Source organism: Papaver somniferum, chromosome 1 (genome assembly GCF_003573695.1).
Source record: "Papaver somniferum cultivar HN1 chromosome 1, ASM357369v1, whole genome shotgun sequence".
NCBI classification, from domain to species: domain Eukaryota; kingdom Viridiplantae; phylum Streptophyta; class Magnoliopsida; order Ranunculales; family Papaveraceae; genus Papaver; species Papaver somniferum.
In genome coordinates this window covers 168,828,539-168,837,699 of record NC_039358.1, presented here as the reverse complement: position 1 = coordinate 168,837,699, position 9,161 = coordinate 168,828,539, and the positions used below count along the sequence as shown (strand labels likewise).

The following is a 9,161-nucleotide window of genomic DNA, read 5'->3' as shown; positions in this document are numbered from 1 at the left end:
TTTGAGGCCATTGCCCCCTTTTCCTTAGTTTTACAAAGACCCCTCCAACCAGCCATATAATACCCATTTTTAGGACCAAGTTTTCCCCACCAAAAGTCCCTTATTATGTTAGTTACTCTCTTGACAGTGGTTTTGGGTAATATAAAAGTAGACATGGAATAGATGGGGACAGACTCAAGAACAACTTTAGCCATTATGCCTCTACCAGGGGGAGACATGGACTCACTCTTCCACCCTTTTAATCTATCCTCCATTTTATCATACAGATTTTCAAAGCAAGCAACTTTAGATTTATTAGTGAAGAGAGGGCCACCTAAATATTTATCATCCAATCTAAAAAAAAATTACCTGAAGAATGTTAATGATGTCTCTGCCTTTATTGTTAGGAATGTGAGGGGTAAAGAAGATGCCAGACTTAAAGAAATTTATCATTTGGCCAGAGGACCTACCATAGTCTTCTAAAATATTCAGGAGATTCTGACTTTGAGTAGTGTTGGCTTTTGAAAGATTAGACAGTTATCTGCAAAGAGAAGATGACTGATTGCATGGAAATTTTTGTTAATTTTGAAGCTAGAAATAAGACCCTGATGCTCTGCATTGGAGAGAGTCCTAGAGAAAGACTCCATGCAGAGAATAAAGAGGTAAGGGGCCATAGGGTCCCCTTGTCTCAGATCACGAGAAGGTTTGAAAGGCTTACACGGAACACCATTCACAAGAAAATAGGATTGACTAGTACTAATACACTGGTAAATAAGGTTACACCAAGCATCACAAAATCCCATTCTACGGAGAATGGAAATAAGAAAATTCCATTCAACACGATCAAAAGCCTTGGACATGTCTATTTTCAAACCCATAAAATCAGTTTTGCTTTTCCGTTTTTTCGTCATAGCATGTATTATCTCATGAGAAACAAGAATGTTGTCTGAGATAAGACGTTGCTTAACAAACGCAGATTGGTACGGGGAGATAAGTCTGTCTAAGAAATGTTTTATTCTGTTAGCTATGACCTTAGAAATGATTTTGTAAACAACATTGCACAGACTTATAGGCCTGTAGTCACTAGGGCCAGTGGGATTAAGGACTTTGGGGATTAAGGAGATGTAGGTCATGTTCAATTTAGTTAACATGTGACCACTATTGAAAAACGCAAGGACTGTCTCAATGATATCAGTTTTGACAAGGTTCCAACTTTTTTGAAAAAAACAGGCCGGGAAGCCATCAGGCCCAGGCAGGGCAACATGAATCTCTAAATCAGTGGGAGGTTCCATTAACTTACCATTTTCAAAATCAGTGACACAAGGAGGAACAAGATTAATTATGTTATCATTAATGATAGGGATGGAAGTAGTTAAGAGAGTTTCAAAATGAACATTTAGATAATTAGCTATGTTATCTCTACCCTCAATCCAGTTGTTATTATTTTCATATATGCCATGAATGTTGTTTATTCTTTGTCTTATAACAACATTTTGATAGAAGTAGTGGGTATTTCTGTCACCTAACTTTATGGTGTTATCCCTACCTTTTATTGTCCAAAGTTCCTCCTCATAATCATTGAGTTTTTGAATTTCAGCCTGAGTAGCAACTACATTTGGATCATTTAGTCTAACACTAGGATTTTGCATAATAGTATCAAGCTTTATATTCATGTTATCTAGGTTGTGTTTTATTTTACCAAACTCAAATATATTCCACAGACTAACTTCCCTTCTAACAGTAGCCAATCTATTGACTAGGACAAAGGCTCTAGACCCATTAAAGTTAGCCTCCCAAGAAGATTTTTATGATGTCTCTACATTTATGCTCTACTTGATATAAACCAAAGAATTTGAATGGTTTAGAACCATTGTGGCAGGGAATGGAAGAGTCTAAACGAATGACAAAATGGTCAGACCCTGAGTGGTTTAGATGTCTAAGGCTAGCATTTGGGAATTGGGTAATCCATCGCCCATTTGCCAAACCTCTCTCAAGTCTTTCTTCAATGTGACAATCTCCCTCTTGGTGATTAGACCAAGTATAAGGAAACCCAATGAAACCTATGTTTTTAAGGCCAAGATTATTAAACATGGTAGAATACTTTCTAATATCAGCACCATTGGCTGGATTTCCTCCTCTTTTTTCATCCTTGTTAAGAATAACATTAAGGTCGCCTAGAACTAACCAAGGTGTGTTCATAGTTTCTCCCATTTGGTTCACTAGTTTCCAAGAGTCCTCTTTCCTGAAGTCCTTATAGGTACTACCATACATACAAGTGAGGATCCATTCAGTTTTGGAACTCTCATCCCAGACACCACAGTTAATTTGGTTGATATCTGTGTGAATGACTCTAAGTTTAGTAGCCTTATCCCGGGCAACAGCTAGACCACCAGCACTCCCAACATAGTCATGACAAACAATATTTTAATACAAGGATTTTTTTAAAGTCTTCTCAACAAAAGGCTGCAAGTTTTTGGTTTCAGAAAGAAACAATATATCAGGATTCTGGGAAAAAACAAGTTTTTCTAATTGTTGTCTGGTGTTTTTTGGCCCTAGGCCTTGACAATTCCAGGCTAAAATCTTAATAAATTGCCAAAAATACGATACTGAAGGATAAGTAAAACACAGAAAATTTGCAGTGTTACCACTAACAATGATTAAGGTGTGACGGCCCGGAAAAAATTTCGCTTCCGATCGGCCGTGGAGTTCGGTCAATCGGCAAGTTCCAAATTCTCTGAGCTGTCACTTGGGATGAAAACAGTTTGTAAACAAGAGTACAAGTTATGATTTATTAAACAATACACGAAAGTTTATTTCCATTAACAAAAAAGTTAACCAAAAAGTGTGGAATATAAATTATCGACATAAAACTAATTAAACATGACCCACACTTATTAATTATAATACTCTTTTTACAAAAACTTCAAAAAGAGAAAGTAACTCATTTAACAAATCAAATAGAAGGGAACTATAACAGTAAGAAAAGATAAAATTGTTTTCATAAACCAACCCAGATACATATGAATATATATGAACAAAAAGTGATGTAGTCACTTTGACCCCCAAATCTCAATGCACTAAGCTTGAGCAAGCTTACTACCTCAAGCCACCCCCAAACTCTGTGGAAAACAAAAAAAAACAAAAGGGTGAGCCACAGCCCAGTAGAGAGTTAACGATTCGATAACACGAGTACAAAGAATGTCAAAATACAATAACGATGAGATATCAAATCGTTTAAAGCATAAACAATGTGTTAAGTTGTTGAGCACATCCAAATCGAAGTATCAAAGGTCTTACAAAGCCAATACACAATCGAAATCATTTAAACCCAGTAAGTTCGCAATAATTTACTGTGAGGGTCCGAATAAACATTTGTCGAAGTTTATCAGAAAGCTATCCTATCGTCCCGGACGATCTTCCCCGGGTTACCATTAATATGGATTACCCCTTGTGGGCCCGACAAACTCATCAGTAGGGTTCGTAACCAAAAGGATGCTCAATGCAATTCATAAACAGTTCGCAAACATCGTTAACTACGAGTATCGAACAATTATCAACAAAGTATTGATTCATAAACCATGAAAGCAACTTACCTTGGCTTACCATGTATAAGACAAGATCATAAAATCCAAGGATGTATCAAAACATAAAGTTTGGAAAACTCAAAATCGATAAATGCATCAAATCAATGAATTTGTGCAACAAAATCCCTTTCAAACCAAATCTGTTTTAAACCTCTAGTTTTCAAAACTTACCATGGGCCACATTTCAAATCAAAACTTGAAAAACCTTAGCATTTTGGAACCAAGAAAAAGACTTCTTTTTATACCAAAATCAAATATCTCAAATAACAAGAGATGTAGGCATAAGACAACAGTAGAACGTTTCTGAAATTCAGATTGCATAGTTTGTGTTTCAAAAATTTGTGTAGACTTCATTACACAACAAAAATGAGTGTTTCTTATCTAATTTTCAAGAAGAAAGAATAAGATATTATATAAAAAAATATAATAAAAAACAATAAATTCATTAACAGGTCGAATTCACTTCAGTAAAACCTGTCAGTGCAATAGCTTCAGAAAACCTATAGTTTTGAGAGTCCAAACTTAAAAATTCACACAAAATTCATTGCTCACCCAAATGCGTTGGTTCTTAGCTCATTTTAAAGAAGAAAGCATAAGCTCTCCGACAAAAATGATAGATAAAGTCATTGAGTTTTAAATCTTTGTCAAAGTGTTTCACCAAAACAGGACAGAAATCACAATCTATAAAAATTGCAGTTTCGGCAATCTATATTCAAAAATTCGTGTAAAATTCATTACAAAGCTAAATTCAGTGAATTTGGTACCCTTTGAAATCTAAGAAACCAGAATTTTGCATAAAGAAGATAAAAAAAGGTAATGAGGTACATAGATATGTTTAAATGTCTTAACAGAACAACACAGATGTGCAGTTCTTCAAAAATTTCAGTTTTGACAGTCTGCAATCAAAAATCGTACAAAATTCATCGTTCAACGGAATTTAGCAAACTTAGTCTTGTTAGAAAGCTGAGAGACTCTACTTTGATATACAAATCGTAGCCATAAGAAATCATGTATATAGTTGATTCGAAAAGTCTCAAATAAACAGGGCTGTAACCAAGCTCTTCAGAAATTACAGTTTTGGAAATCTATACTAACAAATTCACCCATACTTCATTAATAATCGGAATACGATGATTCTTGGCTAGTTTAAAGAAGACAATGCCGTATTTTACAAAAAAAATATGACTCAAAATAAGACTGAAAAGAACTGGGTGATAATTCATCCCATAAACAGGGAAGAAAACTATTTCAGAAATCCTTGAATTGCTTCTAAAATTAAATCTCAAGAGAAAGTAGAGATGAATTCCAATAAATTGAGAGTATCCATGGTTAATGTTTATAAATAATACAGTTTTAAGTCAATTAGAAGAAAACCCTAATTTGTTTCATGAACCCTAAATCAAAATCAAGAGGAACAAGCATGAATTCATTTTAAACATCACAAATTCATCACATAGAGTTTCATAAGAGTATAAATAAGATTGAATACAATTAAATATGAAATCAGAGAATCAAAATAATAAAATTCAATTCAAATCAGTTACAAAGAAGAGTTTTGAAGAGTTTTCCCTTTACCTTTTGTGTAATTGAAGCTCCCAAACCAACCAAAACAAAGCAACCAATCAAACGATGTAACTAAGCTTCAAATTTTCAAGTTCAATGAAATGATTTCTGTTGTAGGAAGAAGAACAACTCAAGAGTGAGGAGAAATAGTTTGTTTCAGTAATGAAAATCAGAAAAAGTATGTTATCAAAGAAGGAAAAAGGACTGAAATACCCTTGTTTTGATGTAAAGTCGACACATATACTTGGTGAGTGTCCTTTCACCACAATTTTGAGTATAAAAATTCTACTAGCACCCGTATATTTCTATGGGCAGGCTCACACAAAGAGAAATATAGTTTCTCATGTAAAATCCAAGTGTTTCTTAACCGAAACACAACAACAACTAGATTTAACACACCACATTACGGTATTTCTAGTCTTCCAATTCAAATTAATTAGGCTCGCACCCTAATATTTTAAGAAAAAGTACGCGGGTATTACATCATTACCCACATAAAAACAACTTCGTTCCGAAATTCAAAACAAAGAAAGAGACTAACGGACGTTACCTCCTACTAACTCCATACGTTTTTCCTGAATCTAAAATTCTAGCTCCCACGCTGTCTCTTCGAAGTTGTGTTGTTGCCAGATCATTTCCACAAATATATTAGTCTTTTCCAGTTTTTGAATCTCAATTCTCGTATTGAGACCCTTCTTCTTCATGGATGGAGCAGAATGCGCTGAACTTGCACTAACTGGAATTAACAAAACAAACTTTAAAAAAGGTTAACCTTGTTAGTAACTACTCATTACTAACAACCCAATCATATACATATCACGGCATCCGGTTGTTTTACTAAAATTTCGGAAAACAAAGAGATTTTCAACACCTTTTTCAAAACCCAATAATGAAATCAAATGTTTCAGTAGAAAAATTTCCAAACAAAAGAAAGTAAAACTGCGGAAAACAACTGTGAAAAACAACGAAAATCCCAAAGAAATCGAAACGTATGCTCGGATACCAACTGTGGCGGCCTGAAAAAATTTTCGCTTCCGATCGGCCGTGGAGTTCGGTCAATCGTCAAGTTCCAAATTCTCTGAGCTGTCATTTGGGATGAAAACAGTTTGTAAACAAGAGTACAAGTTATGATTTATTAAACAATACACGAAAGTTTATTTCCATTAACAAAAAAGTTAACCTAAAAGTGTGGAATATAAATTATCGACATAAAACTATTTAAACATGACCCACACTTATTAATTATAATACTCTTTTTTACAACAACTTCAAGAAGAGAAAGTAATTCATTTAACAAATCAAATAGAAGGGAACTACAACAGTAAGAAAATATAAAATTGTTTTCATAAACCAACCCAGATACATATGAATATATATGAACACAAAGTGATGTACTCACTTTGACCCCCAAAGCTCGATGCACTAAGCTTAAGAAAGATTACTACCTCAAGCCTCCCCCAAACTCTGTGGAAAATAAAACAAAACAAAAGGGTGAGCCACAACCAAGTAGAGAGTTAAGGATTCGATAACACGAGTACAAAGACTTTCAAAATACAATAACGATGAGATATCAAATCGTTTAAAGCATAAGCAATGCGTTAAGTTGTTGAGCACATCCAAATCGAAGTATCAAAGGCCTTACAAAGCCAATACACAATTGAAATCATTTAAACCCAGTAAGTTCGTAATAATCTACTGTGAGGGTCCGAATAAACATTTGTTAAAGTTTATCAGAAAGCTACCCTATCGTCCCGGACGATCTTCCGCAGGTCACCATTAATATGGATTGCTCTTTGTGGGACCCGACAAACTCATCAGTAGGGTTCGTAACCAAAAGGATGCTCAACGCAATTCATAAACAGTTCGCAAACATCGTTAAATACGAGTATCGAACAAACATCAACAAAGTATTGATTCATAAACCATGAAAGCAACTTACCTTGGCTTACCATATATAAGACAAGATCATAAAATCCAAGGATGTATCAAAACATAAAGTTGGGAAAACTCAGAATCGATAAATGCATAAAATCAATGAATTTGTGCAACAAAATTCGGTTCAAACCAAATCTGTTTTAAACCTATAGTTTTCAAAACTTACCATGGGCCACATTTCAAATCAAAACTAGAAAAACCTTAGCATTTTGGAACCAAGAAATGACTTCCTTTTATACCAAAATCAAATATCTCAAATAACAAGAGATGTGGGCATAAGACAATAGTATAACGTTTCTAAAATTCAGATTGCATAGTTTGTGTTCAAAAATATGTGTAGACTTCATTACACAACGAAAATGAGTGTTTCTTATCTAATTTTAAAGAAGGAAGAATAAGGTATTATATAAAAAAAATATAATCAAAAACAATAAATTCATTAACATGTCGAATTCACTTCAGTAAAACCTGTCAGTGCGATGGCTTCAAAAAAACCTACAGTTTTGAGAGTCCAAACTTAAAAATTCACATAAAATTCATTGCTCACCCAAATGCGTTGGTTCTTAGCTCATTTTAAAGAAGAAAGAATAACCTCTCAGATAAAAATGATAGAGAAAGTCATTGAGTTTTAAATCTGTGTCAAAGTGTTTCAGCAAGACAGGAAAGAAATCACGATCTACAAAGATTGCAGTTTCAACAATCTATATTCAAAAATTCGTGTAAAATTCAATACAAATCTAAATTCAGTGAATTTGGTACCCTTTGAAATCTAAGAAACCATACTTTGGCATAAAAAAGATAAAAAAAAAAGGTGATGAGATACATAGATATGTTTAAATGTCTCAACAGAACAGGACAGATGTGCAGTTCTACAGAAATTTCAGTTTTGACAGTCTGCAATCAAAAATTCGTACAAAATTCATCGTTCAACGGAATTTAGCAAACTTGGTCTTGTTAGAAAGATGAGAGACTCTACTTTGATATAAAAATCATAACCATAAGAAATCATGCACATAGTTGATTTGAAAAGTCTCAAATAAACAGGGCAGTAACCAAGCTCTTCAGAAATTACAGTTTTGGAAGTCTATACTTAAAAATTCACCCAGACTTCATTACTAACCGGAATCCGATGATTCTTGGCTAGTTTTAAAGAAGAAAATGCCGTATTTTAAAAAAAAAAATTATAACTCAAAATAAGACTGAAAAGAACTGGGTAATAATTCATCCCATAAACAGGGCAGAAAACTATTTCACAAATCCTTGAATTGTTTCTAAAATTGAATTTCAAGAGAAAGTAGAGATCAATTCCAAATAAATTGAGAGTACCCCATGGTTAATTTTTAGAAATAATACAGTTTTACATCAATTAGAAGAAAACCCTAACTTGTTTCATGAACCCTAAATCAAAATCAAGAGGAACAAGCATGAATTCATTTTAAACATCACAAATTCATCACATAGAGTTTCATAAGAGTATGAATAAGATTGAATTCAATTAAATATGAAATCAGAGAATCAAAATAATAAAATTCAATTCAAATCAGTTACAAAGAAGAGTTTTGAAGAGTTTTCCCCTTACCTTTTGTGTAATTGAAGCTCCCAAACCAACCAAAACAAAGCAACCAATCAAACGATGTAACTAAGCTTCAAATTTTCAAGTTAAATGAAATGATTTCTGTTGTAGGAAGAAGAACAACTCAATAGTGAGGAGAAATAGTTTGTTTCAGTAATGAAAATCAGAAAAAATATGTTATCAAAGAAGGGAAAAGGACTGAAATACCCTTGTTTTGATCTAAAGTCGACACATATACTTGGTGAGTGTCCTTTCACCACAATTTTGAGTATAAAAATTATACTAGCACCCGTATATTTCTATGGGCAGGCTCACACAAAGAGAAATATAGTTTCTCAGGTAAAATCCAAGTGTTTCTTAACCGAAACACAACAACAACTAGATTTAACGCACCACATTACGGTATTTCTAGTCTTCCAATTCAAATAAATTGGGCACGCACCCTAATATTTTAAGAAAAAGTACGCGTGTATTACATAAGGGGTCATGGATTTTAGGATTGATAGAAGTGAAATTAATTTCATAAA

General features: G+C 33.7%; 1 long non-coding RNA gene across 1 annotated transcript; it reads right to left on the bottom strand.

The window, feature by feature from the left end:
* Positions 1 to 2,928: 2,928 nt before the first annotated feature.
* LOC113333981 lies at positions 2,929 to 8,763 on the bottom strand. The gene is made up of 4 exons (XR_003352488.1): positions 8,641 to 8,763; positions 6,526 to 6,590; positions 5,677 to 5,862; positions 2,929 to 3,098 (listed from the first exon to the last, which is right to left on the bottom strand). It is a non-coding gene; the product is annotated as an uncharacterized LOC113333981 (long non-coding RNA).
* Between the last annotated feature and the right edge of the window lie 398 nt (positions 8,764 to 9,161).